The sequence below is a fragment of the Heterocephalus glaber genome, unplaced genomic scaffold (genome assembly GCF_053883595.1).
Source record: "Heterocephalus glaber isolate CG9 unplaced genomic scaffold, H.glaber_assembly_v1.0 deba00001569, whole genome shotgun sequence".
NCBI classification, from domain to species: Eukaryota; Metazoa; Chordata; class Mammalia; order Rodentia; family Bathyergidae; genus Heterocephalus; species Heterocephalus glaber.
The window spans coordinates 50,896-71,758 of NW_028258354.1; the positions used below are offsets into that span (position 1 = coordinate 50,896).

The 20,863-nt window shown below is 37.4% G+C and overlaps 1 long non-coding RNA gene across 1 annotated transcript in view; it reads left to right on the forward strand.

The window, feature by feature from the left end:
• The window catches only part of LOC106008709 (uncharacterized), a 65,303-nt gene that overhangs the window by 2,437 nt on the left and 42,003 nt on the right, over positions 1-20,863 (forward strand). The gene's annotated exons all lie outside the window — the stretch shown is intronic.

The window sequence follows — 20,863 nt, forward strand, 5'->3', positions numbered from 1 at the left end:
TTAACCCTTGCATCACTATATTTATTTTAATGAATCAGCAAAGCCAATCATTGAGAAGGGATGAAGTGGTTACATTTGTACCTGTTTTGAGCCTAGTGGAGATGTTGTTAAGGGCATTTTGAGTTTGCTGATCATCACAGGTAGGGTGACTTTGAGCTTAGAGTTGTGAGACCCGTGCTAGATGATGAGCTCTTTGTGTAGTAAGTGTTAAGTGTTAGTCTGAGGTCTGTTATTAAGAACTGGCTTCTGGAAAAAAGTTTTGGATTCTGGAAAAAATAAACAGGAGAAGATAGTTGTACAAATATGAACCAAAAATAATTATTTAAGAACAATCATTAATAGCAATTTTCACCAAAGTTTGAAATCTAGACCGAAATAATGTCTTTTGTGGTAGTCTTAATCAGGCACTTATGTGTAAGAACCCTTCCTTATAACCTCTTGGCTCTAATGATCTTTTGGTAGGGTTGAGAAAAGTGACTCCATTTTGATTTTTTCAGCTTTCATACTTTCTAATATCTTGTCTTATCTTGAAGGCATTGTTGATTAGTTATTGTGTATTGTCACTTATTGCTGGGCTTTGTTGCAGTTATTGGCTTATTTGGTCCCACATGGGAAAGGAAGACATTGATGATTTAGAGTTAATGTCATACCCCTTTTTAGCCACATTTGAGCAACATAAAGGCTTAAAGGGAACAGATCCTAGGTCTAACTAAACTAACAAGGGTAAAAACAGAATAGCAAAATGTATTTTTTCTTTTATAAGCTTCATCCTTCACAAACCTTTTGACATACATACTTGGATCTCCTAGTTTTGAGACCAGAAATATATCTTTACACTTAAAACATTTTTATATAAATTTTTTTTGTCTCTTTTATGGTTTTCTTTTGTAACAAGTGTATTAGCCACTTGGACTTGAAAATGTTCCTGGTACATTTTTATCTGTGAGTTAACTCACAGACATTACATTTTCATGTTAGCTGGCCGAAAAACAGACTTTTCAGTAACCTTGAATCAGCAAAAAGTGTCTTAGTACCAGCAAAAAGTAGAAAGAAGAGCAAAATGGGGCTAACAACCCTTTCAGATGTTATATGACAAATTATCTTAATACACGCAGAAACCGACAAAACATTAAGTTTAACCCTGTAACTGTAGTTTAAGAATTATCCCCCAAAATAAAAAATTTTTAAGGAATTAAAAAAAAAAATCCCAAAGCTGTTTATAAGAAATGTTTTAAGCACATCGATCAGACAAAAATATTAACTTAAACCACAGAATTTAAAGTAAATTTACCAATAAGTTAAGATGTTTTCCTAAGGGGCCCTCATTTCTTCATTACCTGGGCAGTCAGAAGGCTGCTTTTTTTCTTTTTTCTTTTTTTTTAACCAGGGATCAAACTCAGGACCGTGCCTGCAAGGCACGGCACGGTGCCACTGAGCTAAGTCCTTGGCCCCTTGTTTTCTCTTTTGGCATCCTGAGACAGGACTCAATCTTAGCTTGTTATTTGTCACAACCCAGTGTAGGCTGGTGCAACCCAAGAGCCACTTTTCCCCTGATATTTAGCCTTGTACATTGATTTATTTTCTATGCCAACTTGGGCCACTTGCATTGTGGTGGATAAATTTGTTTCAGTTTGAAGTCAATTTGGTGGGCCAGACACCTTTATCTTTATCTTTTTGACAGTGTTTTTGGTTTTGTTTTTGGCACCGATATTTCATTTTACTTCATTTTTTTCCTGTATTTTCTCAGTATGAGCTTAGTTTGGAGTTGAGTCTCTGTTGTTGCTGCCATAGGTGGGGGCACACCATTGCCACTGTGATCTTTTTTTAAACTGTATTGCTTACTAATACAGTGGACCCTTGACTTCTGAACTCAATTCATTCTTGAGGGCTGGTTAATTAAGGTTCAGGCTCCTCTCTATAGCCTTCAAAGTCTCTCTCCTGTATACAGGCAGATCTCAGTGACCTTAGAGAGACACTGGCCCAGGATTTCTCAATTAACCCCACACATGAAAGGATGTTGTAATGCTCCTTCCAGAAGTCTTTAGGGTTAAATCCGGATCTGAGACCATCTGGAAGTACAAGTGGCTGGCATTCAGGTTCTAACTCAAGACTTTTTTCATAAGTTAAAACTAAAATTCCGGTCATGACCCAAGTTACTTGTCTGTCAGGCTTCTCATAGCTCTTCCAAGTGGGATGTTGGTGGAGTTGTTCATGTTCTTCCACAGCATCTGTCTCTCCCAAGTCTGGAGGAGGCCTGCTAAATGCACCACACTTATGACATCCTTACACAATGCATCCACCCTTACATTCCAGATGGCTCAGGCTGGCACAGGTGGGCACAGATGTAGAGGCAGCCCACAGAACAAGTGTACATTGTACATCTCTTGCTCTCTCTCTCCAACTTCTCTCTTTTGCTTCTCTAAGGGAAGCAAAAACTAACTTGGGTTCCACCTCAACCCCACCTCCATCCAGGGAGAATGATTCCAAAGCTGCCCTCCTTCACAGGGGTAAACGTCCCAGTTATCTAAGTGGGGAGGTGTCTCTCAGGCCATTCCCTCCTGGACATAGAGAAACAGGAACACATCCTTCAGAAGACTGATTCTCACCATCCCAAACCCCAGCTTCCCTCCTCTAGCTACATGAAGCCCACTGCCTTTTTAAGATACAGCTACCAATTCTATCCTAATTCCTAGAGAAGTTCATAGGCTTTCCAGGATATGGCCACCAGGGTCACCACCATCAACCCAAACTTGAAGGACAAGGAGTTTCTCAGGGTCTTCTTTTTATTGTCTATTTTCTATTTTTTAATCTCTCTTACCTTACTATCTCCTCAAATATTTCCCTCTCCCTGTTGATCTTTTTTCCTGTCTTCCTTTGCATGTTTCTCTATGTCTGGAATATCTCTGTCCATCCATACTTCCTATGCTTCACCCCACAACAAACCCTGCTCACCCCCTATCCTAATTCCCTCTCTGCTGGTTCACTGAGAGATTTCTTCAGATAAGCATATACTATTAATTCCAAAATCTTCACCCAGAAATCTGGGATTTCTACCCCAAGGCCTTGTCCTTAATACCAAAGGACCCGCCTCCAGATCTGAGGAGAAGGCTTCCATGCCAATGTACCACCATTCCCAGCACAGAGGAGGAGGCTTCTGGGTTGACCTGCAACCACTCCCAGCACAGAGGAGGAGGCTTCCAGACCAATGGACCACCACTGCCAGCAGCGGTGGTGAACCACACAGGTGCCAGCAATACAACACCCCCATCACAATGAGAAAACACATAAGCAAGCCTCAAAACTAGACTTCTACATCACCTACAGCAATCCCAAAGCAAAACAAGATGGAACACTCTCATACTCAACCACCTGAACTCCATGAACAGGCAAGAAAAGAGGATCTGTGAAAAATGAAATCAGAAATAATTCCTCACATAACAGCAGAGATTGTGCCATAGTACAAGAGATGATTAATAAATCTAGAGAGGACCTGAGGAACATGATGGAATCTCAACATAGGAAACAAATGGAATCCATAAAACTGATGCAAACAGATTTACAGATTAAAAACTCCACTGAAAGTTTACGCAGCAGAATGAGCCAATGTGAGGACAGAATTTCAGATACAGAAGATAAGGTTGCAATTAGTGACCAGGAAAAGAAAAGTTGCTTTAAAATTGTAAGGGACCATCCAGCAGGTACTAGATGATGCAAAGAAGAATAACATAGGACTGATCAGAGTCAATGAAGAAACTGGAAAGAGTGCAGATGACATACAACTGTTCACAGAACTGATGGGAGAAAACTGAACAAGCAGGGAAAAAGAACTTGACATACAGATAAGTGAGGCATATAGGACTCCAACTAGCCTTGATCAAAAACAATCTGCACTCAGGCAAACAATTGTTAAGATTCCAGAAACCCAACAGAAGAACAAAGTTCTAGAAGCAGTTAGAGAAAAGAAACAACTCACATACAAAGGAAAGCCCAATAGAATCCCAGCAGACTTCTCAAGGCAAAACCTCAAGGCAAGAAGATCTTGGAGTGATGTATCCGAAGCCCTATAGGAAAACAGCCTCCAACCCAGATTGATGTACCTCGCAAAACTATCTTTCAAAATTGATGGAGAAATAAGATACTTTCATGACAAAGAGCACCTTAGGAACGTCATGAATACCAAACCAGCACTCCAAGAAATTTTACATAATATCCTAGGAAAAGTCAATGAAGATCAGAACCCCAGGATGCCCAGCAAAATGAATTCATTGGGTCTGACATGAAATTAAATGCAAAGGGTGAGAATCCAACAAAAAGAAAAGTCATGACAATGATAAGTCAATATGTATCAGTTATAACTATCAATGTTAATGGTCTCAAATCACCAATCAAAAGAAATAGACTGGCAGAATGGGTTAAGAAGCAAGATCCAATAATATGCTGCATACAAGAAGCACACTTAGTTCAAAAAGAAACTCACAGACTGAAAGTTAAAGTTTGGAAAACAATACTCCATGTGACAGGCACCTGAAAAAAAGCAGGAGTAGCTATCCTCTCTGTTGACCAATTGGATTTCAAAACAACACTGATTAAGACAGACAAAGAAGGACTTGGGCCGGGGATTAAGTCAGTGGTTTCCCTGCCTGCTGCACAAGTGCAAGGTCCCAAGTTCGATCCCCAGTACAAAAAAAAAAAAAAAAAAAGGACAGTACATCTTTCTAAAGGGAACGGTCCAAGAGGAAGAGATGACAGATGACAATCATAAATATATATGCACCAAACACTAGTGAGCCTAACTATATAAAACAAATACTAACGAATATGAAAAATCATGTAAGCACTAATACAATAGTAGTGAGTGACCTCAATACCCCACTGTCACAACTAGATAGATCAACTAGACAAAAAACAAGCAACAAAATACTAGAACTCAATCTCTTGAACAAATGAACTTAACAGATGTTTACAGAGTGTTCCACCCCACAAAATCAGAATATACATTATTTTCAGATGCACATGGGTTGTAATAAAAAATAGACCACATACTCCCTCGTGGAACATGTTTCAGTAAGTGCAAAGGAATTAAAGTTATCCCCTGTATATTATCAGAACAAAGTGTGATGAAATTGGAGATCAATTGCAAAAAAACTGCAAAAATTTCATAAACACATGAAAATTGAACAATAGACTTCTGAATAACCAATGAGTCACAGAGGAAATTAAAGAAGAAATCAGACAGTTTCTACAATTAAATGACAATGCCCATACAACATACTGGAATATATGGGACACAGTGAAAGCAGTCTTACAAGGGAAATTCATAGAAGTTAATACTCTTATTAGGAAAACAGAGTGAGACCAATTAAACAATGTGATGCTAAACCTCAAGCTTCTAGAAAAAGAAGAGCAGGACAAACCCGAAGCTCATACAAGGGAGGAAATTATAAAGATCAGAGGAGAAATCAATGCAATGGAGACTAAGAGAATGATACAAAAAAATCAATGGAGCCAAGAGTTGGTTCTTCAAAAGAATAAACAAAATTGACAAACCTTTAGTCAACCTTACCAGAAAAAGGAAAAAAAGGGCCCAAATCCATGCAATTAGGAATGAAAAGGATGAAATGACAACAGACCCAGCAGAAGTCCAGAGGATCATCAATACCTACTTCGAGAACCTATATGCCAATAAGATGGACAACACAGAAGAAATGGACATATTCCTAGATATGTATGAATTACCAAAGTTGAACGATGAAGATCTAAGAATTCTAAACAATCAAATATCAATCAATGAAATTGAAAATGTAATAAAAAACTTACCAATTAAGAAAAGCCCAGGTCCTGATGGCTTCACTGCTGAATTCTACAAGACATTTACAGAGGAACTGCTGCCACTACTGTTTAAACTCTTCAATGAAATTGAAAGGGAAGGAATACTCCTGAATTCTTTCCTAGAAGCAAGCATCACCTGGATCCTCAAAGCAGAGAAAGACCCAACCGAAAAAGAGAACTATAGGCCAATCTCACTAATGAACATAGATGAAAAATTCTTAATAAAATACTGGCAAATAGAATGCAGAAGATCATCAAGAAGATTATACACCCTGATCAAGTGGGATTCATCCCAGGGATGCAGGGATGGTTCAATATACGCAAATCAATCAATGTAATACACTATATCAATAGAGGCAAGGACAAAAACCATATGATTATCTCCATAGATGCAGAAAAAGCATTTGACAAAATCCAACATGCATTTATGATAAAAACCCTACACAAAATTGGAATAGATGGTCTCTACCTCAAACTGATAGAAGCCACCTATGAAAAACCAACAGCCAATATCACACTAAATGGTCAAAAACTGAAATCCTTCACACTCAAATCAGGAACAAGACAAGGATGTCCACTATCACCACTCTTGTTCAATATAGTTCTGGAAACATTAGCCACAGCAATTAGACAAGAGAAAGAAATAAAAGGAATAAAGATAGGTAATGAAGTTAAATTGTCATTATTTGCAGATGACATGATACTCTATATTGAAGACTAAAGAACTCTACCAAAAGTCTTCTAGACTTAATAACCAAATTCAGTAAAGTAGCTGGATACAAGGTCAACACACAAAAAACAATAGTTTTTCTGTACATGTACAACAGACTCACTGAGAGAGAAAAACGGCAAGCAATTCCTTTCACAATAGCATCCAAAAAACTGAACTACCTAGGAACCAACCTAACAAAAGAAATCAAAGACCTCTTCTCTGAAAACTATAGCACTCTGAAAAGAGAGATTGAAGACAATATCAGAAAATGGAAAGACATCCCTTGTTCCTGGGTAGGAAGGATCAACATAGTGAAAATGGTCATACTTCCAAAACTGCTATATAGATTCAGTGCAATCCCAATTGAAATCAGAGGAGCATACTTCATAGATCTTGAGAAAACAATCCAAATATTCATTTGGAACAAGAAGAGATCCAGAATAGCAAAAGCAATTCTAGGTAACAGGGACATGGCAGGGGGTATTACAACCCCCAACTTGAAAGTATACTGCAAATCTACTATGATAAAAACAGCATGGTACTGGCAAAGACACAGAATGGAGGACCATTGGAACAGATTAGAAGATGCAGAAACAACTCCAGACACACTCAGCCACCTCATCTTTGACAAATGAGCCAAACACCCTCACTGGAGGAAAGATAGCCTCTTTAATAAACGGTGCTGGAAAAATTGGGTTTCAACTTGTCAAAGACTAAAATTAGATCTATATCTTTCACCATGCACTAAACTAAAATTGAAATGGGTTAAAGATCTAAATATTAAAGCAGAAACACTGAACCAGCTGGAACAGATTTTAGGTAGAGCTCTTGAAGACATTGGTGTAGGAAAAGATTTTATGAACAAAAGCTCAGTTGCCGGTGAACTAGCACAAACAATCAACAAGTGGGATCTCTTTTTACTAAAAAGATTCTGCACAGCAAGAGAAACCACCAGCAGTTTGAAGATACAACCCACAATGTGGGAAAAAATTTTCACCAGGTGTTCCTCAGACAAAGGTCTACTATCTTGAATCTATAAAAACTTTAAAAAATCAGACCTCCGAAATTTAAAGACTCAATCCAAAAATGGGCATCTGAAATGTACAGACATTTCTCACACAAAGAAGTAGAAATGGCAAATAAACATATGAAATAATGTTCAACATCACTGGTCATTCAAGAGATGCAAATGAATACAACTCTGAGATTCTGCCTCACCGCGGAAAGAATGGCTGCTATCAAGAAATCAACCAATAACAAATGCTGACGGGGCTGTTGGGAAAGATGAACACTGCTCCATTGCTGGTGGTAGTGTAGACTGATGCAACCGCTGTGGAAATTAGTATGAAGATACCTTAAAGAACTAGGACTGGAAGTCCCATTTGACCCAGCTATTCCCCTGCTGGGTATCTTCCTGAAACAGTTAAAAGAATCATACCACAGTGATATTTGTGCGCCCACGTTCATAGCAACACAATTTGTAATAGCTAAAACTTGGAAATAGCGCAAATGCCCATCAATTGGTGAGTGGGTAAAGAAGATGTGTTTTTTCTTTTATTGAAATGGGGTAGTACTCAGCCATAAAAAATGAGAAATTAGAGACATTTATTGGTAAATGGATTCAGACTGAGGCATTACTCTTAAGTGAAATAAATAGGACACACATGTAAATACCAGATATTTTCTCTAATGTGAGAAACTGAAAGTGTAAGTAAGGACTAAAAGGTATAATGGATAATGTGAAATAGTAAGAAAAGGGGTAAAGGGGGAGGGGTAGGGGAAAGGAAAGAAGGGAATGGAGCTAATACGAGAAAATGGAAACAAAGTCTTTGAAAATAGGGAGGGATGGAGGGGTTGAAGGGAGGGCAGGGGAAGGGGGAAAAATAAGAACCAAGAGAGTGTGTAAAGATACAAATTTCCAATGATGAATGTCATTATATTGTATACCTAAAATATCCCAATAAAAGGATATACAGTTTTTTTTTTTATAAAAGAAGTCAGATCTGGCAGTATGTAGAAAGTGGTTTTACTATAGGGATGGAAGTGTTGGTTCAATATTGGAAGATCCACCCCCATAAGTCAGCATTTTTCAAAGATGATGGAGCCAGCCATCACTAGTCGAACAGTACCTGAGGAGAGGGGTGAGGATTAAGAAAGACAACACAAACTCGAGAGAAAAGAAAAGGAGGAGAGAGTGAGGGCCTTCTCCTTCCCACTTTATTGAGCCTTTTATATATCCTCCTTCATTACCCACAACCTCCCTCCCTTCCTCCCCTCATGATCTCGTGACTAATTATTTTTACAGAGAAAAGGTCAAATATATCTTTACAATTCTGGGAATGTTACTTTCTTGTCCAGCAAACATTCAAATCCTCTCTATATTCGTTGTTTTCTTTACAAGTCAACATCCTTGTTTTTGTACCAGTTTCATATCCTGGCTCATTATGTTCTTATCTGACTCAAGAATCTCAAGGGGCTTAGGAGTCTTTCAGGGTTGTTTCAACCCTTCGCTCTCCACAAAAAGAGGAAAGGAAAAAGCCATATGATCCTGTCAGTTGTTGCAGAAAAAGTATTGGACAGAATTCTACAGCTGTTCATGGTCAAAGCTATCAGGAAACTAGAAGTAGAACAGAACCTTCTCAATGGATAGCTCATACTTCAGCAAAAATGCCTTATATGAATGGAAAAGATACAATGTTTTCTCTCCCAGGTGTTGAACAAGGGCAGATATGCGTATTCTTTCCCTGTCCATTAAACTTTGAAACATTGGCCCAAAACAAAATAGCCTGGCAATAAAAAGAAACAAGTAGCATAGGATTGGCAAGGTATAAGTAAAATATTTATGTGTAGGTGAAATGATCATCTACAGAGAAAATACCAAGAAATCGCTAAGAGGCCCTAGAACTTGTATTTGAATTTAGCAGGACTAGAAAAACAAGGTATATATAATAATTCAGGTGTATGTGTACTTGCTATAAATGAAGAATTGGATATTGAAATTTAAAAGTTATGTAGGAGTACAAAGGACCTAGAAAATTTAAAAGAAAAAACAAGAAAAAAAAAGTGTTGGAAGACATTTATTGCCTTTTGGGGGGGGGGGTCCTGGGGATCAAACTCAGGACCTTGTGGTTGTGAGGCAGGCAGTGGAACCATTGGGTTAAATCACTGGCCCTTTTTACCTAATTTTAAGACTTACTCTAAAGCTACAGTAATCAAGACAGTGTTGGTGTATGGAAAGACATATAGATCATTGGAATAAAACAGAAAATCTGGAAATAGAATCACACATATATGATCCACTGAGTTTTGAAAGATTATTCAACATTAACATTTTATAGAACATAAATTCAACTCAAGAGCAGAGGAAAAGATAGTGTTTTCAGCAAATAGTACTAGAACACTGTTATGTGTATGTAAAAAATTAACCTCAACTCTTTATTTCCATACATAAAGATAACTTGGAAGGATCAGTGAACCTAAATATGAAAGACTAAAACTATAAAACTCTAAGAAGAAATTATAAAGGAAAATGTTCATGAATTTAGTTTAGGGTAGGCAAGAATTTCCTAGGATACAAAAAACATGATGTATAAAAGAAAAAAAATTGATAAATGAGATTCCATCAAAATTTAGAATTTAAAATGAAATCATTAAAAAATGAAAAGTAGTCCTTAAAGAGACTATATTTATAATACATATAACCTATGGCCAGAATATATAAAGAACTCTTACAGCTCATTAATAGACAACCCAACTAAGAAGTAGATACAAGAAGATGATAAATAGCCAGTACAGGACAAGGAAAGGTGTGCAACTCTAGAATCAGAAAATTACTAATCAGTACAATAACAATATCGTATTATACACTCATTAGGGAAATGAAGTTAAAAGATTTAAAAGAACAAATGTCAGCTTAGGTGTGAACCAGTTAGAACTTTTGAATGGTGCTGCTGTGAATGTAAAATGATAAAACCATTTTGGAAAAACAATATAGAAATTACTTGTATTACTGTTAAGAACCAACTGTTCTGTTCTTAAGTTTTTACTTAAGAGGAATGAAAACATGTTCACAATAGATTTGTACATACAAGTTGACTATCCCTTATCTGAAATTCTTGGGACCAGAAGTGTTTTAGATTTTGGTTTAAAATCCACTTGCACTGCACAGGGGATAGCTACTCCTACTTTTTTTGGGGGTCCTGTCACATAGAGTATTGTTTTCCACCCTTTAACTTTCAGCCTATGAGTTTCTTTTAGAATTAAATGTGCTTCTTATATGCAGCATATTATTGGATCTTGCTTCTTGACCCATTCTGCCAGTCTATTTCTTTTGAATGGTGAATTGAGACTATCAAGACTGATGGTTATAAGTGATATGTATTGACTTATCATTGTCATGAGTTTTTCTTTTTGTTGGATTCTCCCCCCTTGTGTTGAATTTCTTGTCGCCCCCAACAGATTCATTCTGCTGTGCTTCCTGGAGTTGTGATCCTCATTGTCTGTTCTTAGGATATTTTCTAAAATTTTTTGGCTGGCTGGTTTGGTATTCATGAAGTTCTTAAGGTGCTCTTTGTCATGAAAGTATCTTATTTCTCCATCAATTTTGAAAGATAGTTTTGCGAGGTACATCAATCTGTGTTGGAAGCTGTTGTCTTTTGGGGCTTGAAACATATCACTCCAAGCTCTTCTTGCCTTGAGGGTTTGTGTTGAGAAGTCTGCTGTGATTCTGATGGGCTTTCCTTTGTGTGATTTGTTTTCCTTTTTTAACTGTTTGTAGATCTTTGTTCTTCTGTTGGGTTTCTGGAATCACAACTGTTATATGCCTATGTGTAGAATATTTTTGTTCAAGGCTAGTTGGAATCCTATATGCTTAACTTATCTGTTTGTCAAGTTCTTTTCCCCTCCTTGGGAAGTTTTCTGCCATCACTTCTGTGAACAGTATTTTCATGTCACCTGCACACTCTCCTGTTTCTTCATTGACTCCAATCAGTCTTATGTAATTCTTCTCTGCATCGTCTAGCAGCTGCTGGACTGATTTCTCATGGTCCCTTACAATTTTAAAGCATTTTTTCTTTTTCTTGTCACTAACTGCAGTCTTATCTTCTATATCTGAAATTCTGTCCTCACATTGGCTCATTTTGCTGCATGAGCTTCCAATGGAATTGTTTCATCTCCTGGAAATCTGTTTGTATCTGATTTATGGATTCCATTTGTTTCCTATGTTGGCATTCCATCATGTTCCTCAGCTCCTCTTTTTTTTCAAACTTTAGAACTTTATTTGTTTCCCATTAAGTTTATCGGTACATTTTAGGTATAAAATACAGTTACGTTCATCATTGGGATCTTGTACTATAACATGAGTATCTTGGTTCTTATGTTTTTCCCTTCCCTTGCCCTCCCTTCAACCCCTCCACCCTTACCTATTTGCAAAGACCTTGTTTCCATTTTTTTCTTTTCTCATATTTTTTTCTTTTCCCTTTTTCTCCTTTCCCCTACCCCTCCCACTTCCCCTGCTTTGTTAGACCTTTTCTTCCTATTACACAATATTAGTTATACATTTTAAAAATTATAATATCAAGATCTAGGAGACATTACCACAGATTTTACAGAATTTGAAAGGATATTGAAAGCATATTACAAAATTATATTTTGAAATAAATTTGACAACTTCTAAGAAGTACCTTGGAAGACAAATTAATGAAACTAACTCTGGAGGAATTATAAAATTTGAATAGCACCTATTAAAGAAAGTATATTCCTAGCTTGAAAACCTACCTATATGACAACAGCAAGCACATATACATTTTAACTGATAAATTATATCAAACAATTAAAGCAGAAAAAAGAAGAAACCCTTCTCCCCTCATGTTAGGAAATCAACATTGTGGTAATACTAAAACTGGGCAAAGAAAATAGAAGAAAAAAGTATGAACATAGATAGAAATTTGTTTAACAAAACAAACTCTTAGAAGTCAGATCTGGCAGGATGTAGAAAGTGGTTTTGTTATAGGGATGGCAGTGTTGGTTCAGCATTGGAAGATCCACCCCCAAAAGTCATCATTTAAACAGAGGAAAGGAAAAAGCCATATGATCCTGTCAGTAGTTGGAGAAAAAGTATTGGACTAAATTCTACAGCTGTTCATGGTAAAAGCTATCAGGAGCCTAGAAGTAGAACAGAACCTTCTCAACACATTAAAGACATGTACTCCATACTTCCAGTGAGAATGCCTTATATGAATGGAGACGATACAATTCTTTCTCCTTAAGGTGGGGAACAAGGGCCAATATGCTTACTCTTTATCTGTCCATTAAACTTTGAAACCTAACCCCAAACAAAATAGTCTGACAATAAAATGACACAATTAGGATAGGATTGGCAAGGTAGAAGCAAAATCTTTATATGTAAATGAAATAATCATGCACAGAGAAAATACTAAGTAATCTCTAGGAGCCCCTAGAACTTATGTTTGAATTTAGCAGGATTAGAAAACACAAGGTATATATAAAAATTCAGGTCTGTGTATACTTGCTATAAATGAAGAATTGGATATTGAAACTTAAAAATTATGTAGGAGTTCAAAGGACCTAGAAAAGTTAAAAATGAAAACAAAAACAAAAACAGTGTTGGAAGACATTTAGTACCTAATTTTAAGACTTCTTCTAAAGCTACAGCAATCAAGGCAGTTTTGATGTAAGGAAAGACATATAGATCAATGGAATAAAACAGAGAATCTAGAAATACAACCACACATACATGGTTAACTGAGTTTCAAAAGATTATTTAACATTAGCATTTTATAGAATATAAACTCAATTCAAGAGCAGAGGAAGAGATAGTGTTTTCAGCAAACAGCACTAAAACACCTGGTATCCACACATTAAAAAATTAACCTCAACCCTTTATTTCCATACATGAAAATTACTTGAAGGGATCTATGAACCTAAATGAGAAAGCCTAAAAGTATAAAACTTTAAGAAGAAATTATAAGGGAAAATGTTTATGAATTCAGGGTAGGCAAGAGCTACCTAGGATACAGAAAACATGAAGTATAAAAGAAAAAAAATTGATAAAGAGATTCCATCAAAATATAGAACTTTAAATGACATCATTTAAATGAAAAGTAGTCCTTAAACAGACCATATTTACAATGCATATAACCTACAACCAGAATATATAAAGAATACTTAGAGCTCATTAATAGACAACCCAATTAAAAAGTAGACATAAGAAGATGATAAATAGCCAGTATAGCACAAGGAAAAGTGTGCAACTCTAGAATCAGAAAAATACTAATCAGTACAATAATAAGATTGATTATACACTCATTAGGGAGATGAAGTTAAAAGTTTTAAAAGCCTTGTCATGACTTTTTCTTTTTGTTGGATTCTCCCCCTATGCATTTAATTTGTCAAAATAGATTCATTCTGCTTGGTTTCCTGGAGTTGTGATCCTCATTGTCTTTTCCTAGGGTATTGTCTAAAATGTTTTGGAGTGCCGGTTTGGTATACATGAAGTTCCTGAGGTGCTCTTTATCATGAAAGTATCTTATTTCTCCATCAACTTTGAAAGATAGTTTTGCAGGGTACATCAATCTGGGTTGGAGGCTGCTTTCCTTTAGGGTTTGAAATACAACACTCCAAGCTCTTCTTGCCTTGAGGGTTTGCATTGAGAAGTGTGCTGTGATTCTGATGGGCTTTCCTTTGTATGTGATTTGTTTCTTTTCTCTCACTGCTTGTAGAATTTTGTTCTTCTGTTGGATTTCTGGAATCCTAACTATTATATGCCTATGTGTAGATATTTTTGTTCAAGGCTAGCTGGAGTCCTATATACCTTACTTATCTGTATGTCAAGTTCTTTTCCCCTCCTTGGGAAGTTTTCTCTCATCACTTCTGTGAACAGTTTTTTTTATGTCATCTGCGCCCTCTCCTCTTTCTTCATTGACTCCAATCAGTCTTATGTTATTCTTCTTTGCATCATCTAGCAGCTGCTGGATTGATTTCTTGTGGTCCCTTACGATTTTAAAGCAATTTTCCTTTTCCTGGTCACTAATTGCAATCTTATCTTCTGTATCTGAAATTCTGTCCTCACATTGGTTCATTTTGCTGTGTAGATTTTCGATGGAGTTTTTAATCTCCTGGAAATCTGTTTGCATTGGTTTAATGGATTCCATTTTTTTCCTAGGTTGGGATTCCATCATGTTCCTCAGCTCCTCTTTTTTTTTTTTTTTTTTTTTTAATCTGTGTCCTCTCTAGATTTATTAATCATGTCTTGCACTATGGGCACCATCTCTGTTGTTATCTGAGAAATTATTTCTTATTTCAGTTTTTCCATGTCCTCTTTTGTTTCCTGTTCAGGGAGTTCAGGTGGTTGAGGAACAGATTGTGCCTTCTTCTTTCCCTTTAGGGTTGCTGTAGGTGATCTGGAAGTCTGGTTTTGAGGCTCGTTTATGTGTCTTCTCATTTCGGCCAGGGGAGGGGAGTTCTGCTGGTGCCTGGGTGGCTCACCTCCTCTGCCCTGGGAGTGGTAGAATGGTGGCCTGGTAGCCCCCTCTTGGGAGCTGGGTTTGGCTCACCTCCTCTGTGTAAGGAGTGGTCGAGATTTTCTTCCTATTTCACATTGTCTATTATACATTTTGATCCTCATTTACACTTTCAATTTCTCACACCAGAGAAACTATTTGGTATTTACCAAAAGGAAAAAAATGGAAATAAAATCTTTGTAAATGGAGAGTGGTGGAGTGGTTGAAGGGAGGGCAGGGGAATGGGGAAATATAAGAACCAAGATATATCATGTAAAGGTACAAATTCCCAATTACAAATGTCAACATATTGTATACCTAAAATGCACTAATAAACTTAATGAATAAAAAGAAAGTAAGTGTAGAGACAAAATAGGGTATAGTTTGACTCACAATCTTCCACTCATAACTGATGGATGCTAGTTCTACAACCCTGGGAAAACATACTCATGCAAGCACTAGAAGAATAAAAGGATTAAAACTTACTTTACTCAGAATCATTTCTCAGGTTGGTATAGATTTTGTTGAAGAGATATTCACTGATTTTTATCTCATATTAAATAATCCTTAGTTCAGCATTTAAAAAATATTCAATTGCCTTCATACAACTGTAAGTGACATGATAAAACATAATCTTAACAAGCAATAGATGAGAGGAGACCAAATTTCAGACTTGGAAGATGGTTTTGGGGAGATGGTGTACTAAATGGGGATTGATAGTTGATGGTGAGGTTGGTGTGGAAAAGAGATCCAGACCAGACATTGAAAGAAGAGTCCTTGTCAGACACCGTATACAACTACCATTAGTTTTTCTTAAGCATGCAGTGATACTTTCAGGGCACAAAGTACACTAGCCAGACATCTGCTTTTTATCTTTTCAGTATAGCCAGGATGATAATCTTCAGTCTAAAAGCATGGTATAGTTTGAGCATAATGGCACATGCCTGCAATCCTAGCATTAGAAAGGTAGAGGCAGGAGGATTACTTTGAGTTCAAGGTTAGCCTGCGCTATATAGTAAGGTCAGCCTTCACTACACAGTGAGACCCTACCTCGAAAGACAAAAAAATAAAACAAAACAAAACAGTATGATGTAGCAATCTCATTTATTTTACTTGAAAAATTATCATCAAAGAGGAAACCACTTTTATGTATGTGTTATTCAGAATCCTACAAAACTTGTCTCTGCATCTCTCTAGAAAATAATGACACACTTAAGTTCAATAGGTCAAGTAATATTTGAACCATACATGGGCCCTTAACCTTTCTAGAAGAAGAGATTTCTTTTCTCAGAAATTTTCCTTCCTTGCACATGTTCCTCTACTTTGAGATTCTAGAAGGCATTATGATTTTTCTTTTTCTCCCGTAGTAAATGTTTCTCATTACTATTAATAATATCTACATATATAAATGTATATTAATAATATTACTATTAATAATGTCTGGATCGATAATGTGTGCATAGTTTAAAGCTCAAGACCCCAGGGGAAAACACACAAGTGCTGTTTTCTCTGGGTCTTGTTTCCATGTTCCAGGAAAGAGAAGGAAAATCATAATAATGATGTGAATACTTGATTTTTCATAATAAATAGAGATTATGTTCCCATAAAATCTGATGAGTATTTCTTCAAATTGAACTTAGTGATCATGTCATATTCATTCATACTTTCAAGCTTTTATTCTGTCTATCCTGATTAAAGAACTAATCTTGAACTCTTACAGGTAGAATGAAATAGGTCACATTTTTGCCCTTGTACAGCAGTGAAACTGATCAAAATGTGAACTTATTCCCTGAAGGAAGTGTATATCTTTGAATTCAGAAGAATTGGTAATTGGAGGATCACAAAATCTAGCCTAACTTGGGCAACTTACTGATTAAATGAGACTCTGTCTCTTAACAAACAAACAAGCAGATGGAATGAAAGTCAGTGTGAAGGTCTTAGTTTCAGTTCTCAGTACCCCAAAACATGAACAAGAAAAACAGCAACATAAAAGTGTTTCCCATATGATCCTTGTGCAATATTTAACTACTACATCCTTTTGTTCTCTGCTAAATTGGTTTTTAAAAATGAATGATTTTTGAACACATGCCGAATCAGCCCGCTGCAGACAGGCAGTTCTGTGCACGCCCTACCGAGGTCCTGAGTCATGTGGAAGATGCCGAATCACCCTGCTGCAGACAGGCAGGTTTGCCCACACCCTACCGAGGTCCCCAGTCACACGGAACACAGGCTGAATCAGCCCGCTGCAGACAGGCAGGTCTGTGCATGCCCTACCGAGGTCCTGAGTTGTGTGGAAGACGCCTAATCACCCCACTGCAGACAGGCAGCCACCTGATTCCACAATACAAAGACACAGATGACACCAGACCACCAGACCAAGGTACTGAGTCCCACTGTTCCTGGCCCAGAGGTAGGGGCTTCTGAGACGTCATCGCACTGATCCTGGGCCAGAGGAAGGGGCTTCCCAGTCACCATCCCTCCCGCTGCTCCCAGTCCAGAGGAAAGGGCTTTTGGGCCACCTTCTGTCCCGCTGCTCCTGGCCCAGAGGAAGGTGCTTCTGAGACACCATCCCACTGCTCCTGCTCCAGAGGAAGTGGTTTCCCAGCTACCATCACTCTGGCTGCTCACCGTCAACAGGAAAGGGCTTTTGGGTCACCATCCCTACCGCTGCTCACGGCCCCTGTCCCACCTCACCCAGCTCAGAGGACGCAATCCGTGCAGGTGCTATCGCCTCAATGTGCAACCACTTAGCCATAAATGTCTCTAATTTCTCATTTTTTATGGCTGAGTAGTACTCCATTTAAAAAAAAACTCATTTTCTTTATCCAGTCTCCAGTTGATGGGCATTTGGGCTGTTTCCAAGTTTTAGCTATTACAAACTGTGCTGCTATGATCATGGGTGCACATATATCACTGTGGGATGATTCTTTTAATTCTTTGGGGGAAGATCCCCAGCAGTGGAATAGTGGGGTCAAATGGGACTTCCAGTCCTAGTTCTTTGAGGTATCTCCATACTGATTTCCACAGTGCTTGCACCAGTCTACACTCCCACCAGCAGTGGAGCAGTGTTCCTCTTTCCCACAGCCCCGCCAGCATTTGTTATTGGTTGATTTCATGATAGCACTCATTCTTTCTGGAGTGAAGTGGAATCTCAGCGTTGTTTTCATTCGCATCTCTCGAATGACCAGTGATGTTGAACATTTTTTCATGTATTTATTTGCTATTTCTACTTCTTTATCTGAGAAATGTCTATTCATTTCAGCTGCCCATTTTTGAACTGGGTCTTTAAATTTGGGAGATCTGATCTTTTTAAGTTCTTTATAGACTCGAGATAGTAGACCTTTGAGGAAGAGCAGGTGAAGATTTTTTCCCACATTGTGGGTTGTATCTTCAAACTGCTGGTGGTTTCTCTTGCTGTGCAGAAGCTTTTTAATAAGAAGAGATCCCACTTTTTGATTGTCTGTGCTAGTTCACAGGCAACTGAGGTTTTGTTCATAAAATCTTTTCCTACACTGATGTCTTCAAGGGTTCTACATAACCTCTGTTCCAACTGGTTCAGAGTTTCTATTTTAATATTTCCAACTTTAATCCATTTGGATTTTAGTTTAGTGCATGGTGAGAGATACAGGTCTAGTTTTAATCTTTGGCAAGTTGAAGCCCAGTTATTCCAGCACCATTTATTAAAGAGGCTATCTTTCCTCCAGTGAGCATGTTTGGGTCCTTTGTCAAAGATCAGATGGCTGAGTGTGTCTGGTATTGTTTCTGTATCTTCTATTCTGATCCCCTGGTCCTCAAGTCTGTTTCTTTGCCAGTACCATGCAGGTTTTATCACAGTAGCTTTGTAGTATAGTTGCAGGTTGGGGATTGTGATACCCCCTGCCATGTCTCTGTTACTTAGAATTGTTTTTGCTATTCTGGGTCTCTTCTTGTTCCAGATGAATTTTTGGATTGTTTTCTCGAGATCCATGAAGTATGCTGCTGGGATCTCAATTGGAATTGCATTAAATCTATATAGCAGTTTTGGAAGTATGGCCATTTTCACTATATTAATCCTTCCTACAGAGGATGAGGGGATGTCTTTCCGTTTTTTGTTATCATCTTCAATCTCTCTTTTCAGAGTGCCATAGTTTTCAGAGAAGAGGTCTTTGATTTCTTTCACTAGGATTATTCCTAAGTATTTCAGTTTTTTGGATGCTATTGTGAAAGGAATTATTTGCCCTATTTCTCTCTCAGTGAGTTTGTCATTGGTGTAGAGGAAAGCTATTGATTTTTGTGTGTTGACCTTGTAACCAGCTACTTGACTGAATTTGGTTATTAAGTCTAGAAGACTTTTGGTGGAGTTCTTGGGGTCTTCTATATAGAGTATCATGTCATCTGCAAATAATGACAATGTGAATTCTTCATTTCCTATCTTTATTCCTTTTATTTCTTTCTCTTGTCTAATTGCTGTGGCTAATGTTTCCAGAACTATATTGAACAAGAGTGGTGATAGTGGACATCCTTGTCTTGTTCCTGATTTGAGTGTGAAGGATTTCAGTTTTTGACCATTTAGTATGATATTGGCTGTTGGTTTTTCATAGGTGGCTTCTATCAGTTTGAGGTAGAGACCATCTATTCCAATTTTGTGTAGGGTTTTTATCATAAATGCATGTTGGATTTTGTCAAATGCTTTTTCTTCATCTGTGGAGATAATCATATGGTTTTTGTCCTTGCCTCTATTCATATAGTGTATTACATTAATTGATTTTCGTATATTGAGCCATCCCTGCATCCCTGGGATGAATCCCACTTGATCAGGGTGTATGAACTTCTTGATGATCTTCTGCATTCTGTTTGCCAGTACCTTATGAAGGATTTTTGCATCTATGTTCATTAGTGAGATTGGCCTATAGTTCTCTTTTTCAGTTGGGTCTTTCTCTGCTTTGGGGATCAAGGTGATGCTTGCTTCCAGGAAGGAATTTGGGAGTATTGCTTCCCTTTCAAATTCATTGAAGAGTTTAAACAGTAGTGGCAGCAGTTTGTCTCTAAATGTCTTGTAGAATTCAGCAGTGAAGCCATCAGGGCCCAGGCTTTTCTTAGTTGATAAGTTTTTAATTACATTTTCAATTTCATTGGTTGATATTGGGTTGTTCAGAATCTTTAGGTCTTCTTCGTTCAACTTTGGTATTTCATATGTATCTAGGAATCTGTGCATTTCTTCTGTGTTGTCCATCTTATTGGCGTATAGGTTCTGGAAGTAGGTGTTGATGATCCTCTGGATTTCTGCTGGGTCTGTTGTAATTTCACCCTTTTCATTCCTAATTGCATGGATTTGGGCCTTTTCTTTCCTTTTTCTCACAAGGTTGCCTAAAGGTTTGTCAATGTTGTTGATTCTTTTGAAGAACCAACTCTTGGCTTCATTGATTTTTTGTATCATTCTCTTAGTCTCCATTGCATTGATTTCTCCTCTGATCTTTATAATTTCCTCCCTTGTATGAGCTTTGGGGTTGTCCTGCTCTTCTTTTTCTAGAAGCTTGAGATTCAGCATCAGGTTGTTTAATTGGGCTCGTTCTGTTTTCCTAATATGCGTATTCACTGCTATGAATTTCCCTTGTAAGACAGGTTTCATTGTGTCCCATAGATTCCGATATGTTGTATTGTCATTGTTATTTAATTGAAGGAACTGTCTGATTTCTTCTTTAATTTCCTCTTTGACCCATTGGTTATTCAGAAGTGTGTTGTTCAATTTCCATGTGTTTATGAAATTTTTTGTTTCTTTTGCTATGGATCTCCAATTTCATCACACTATGATCTGATAATGTAC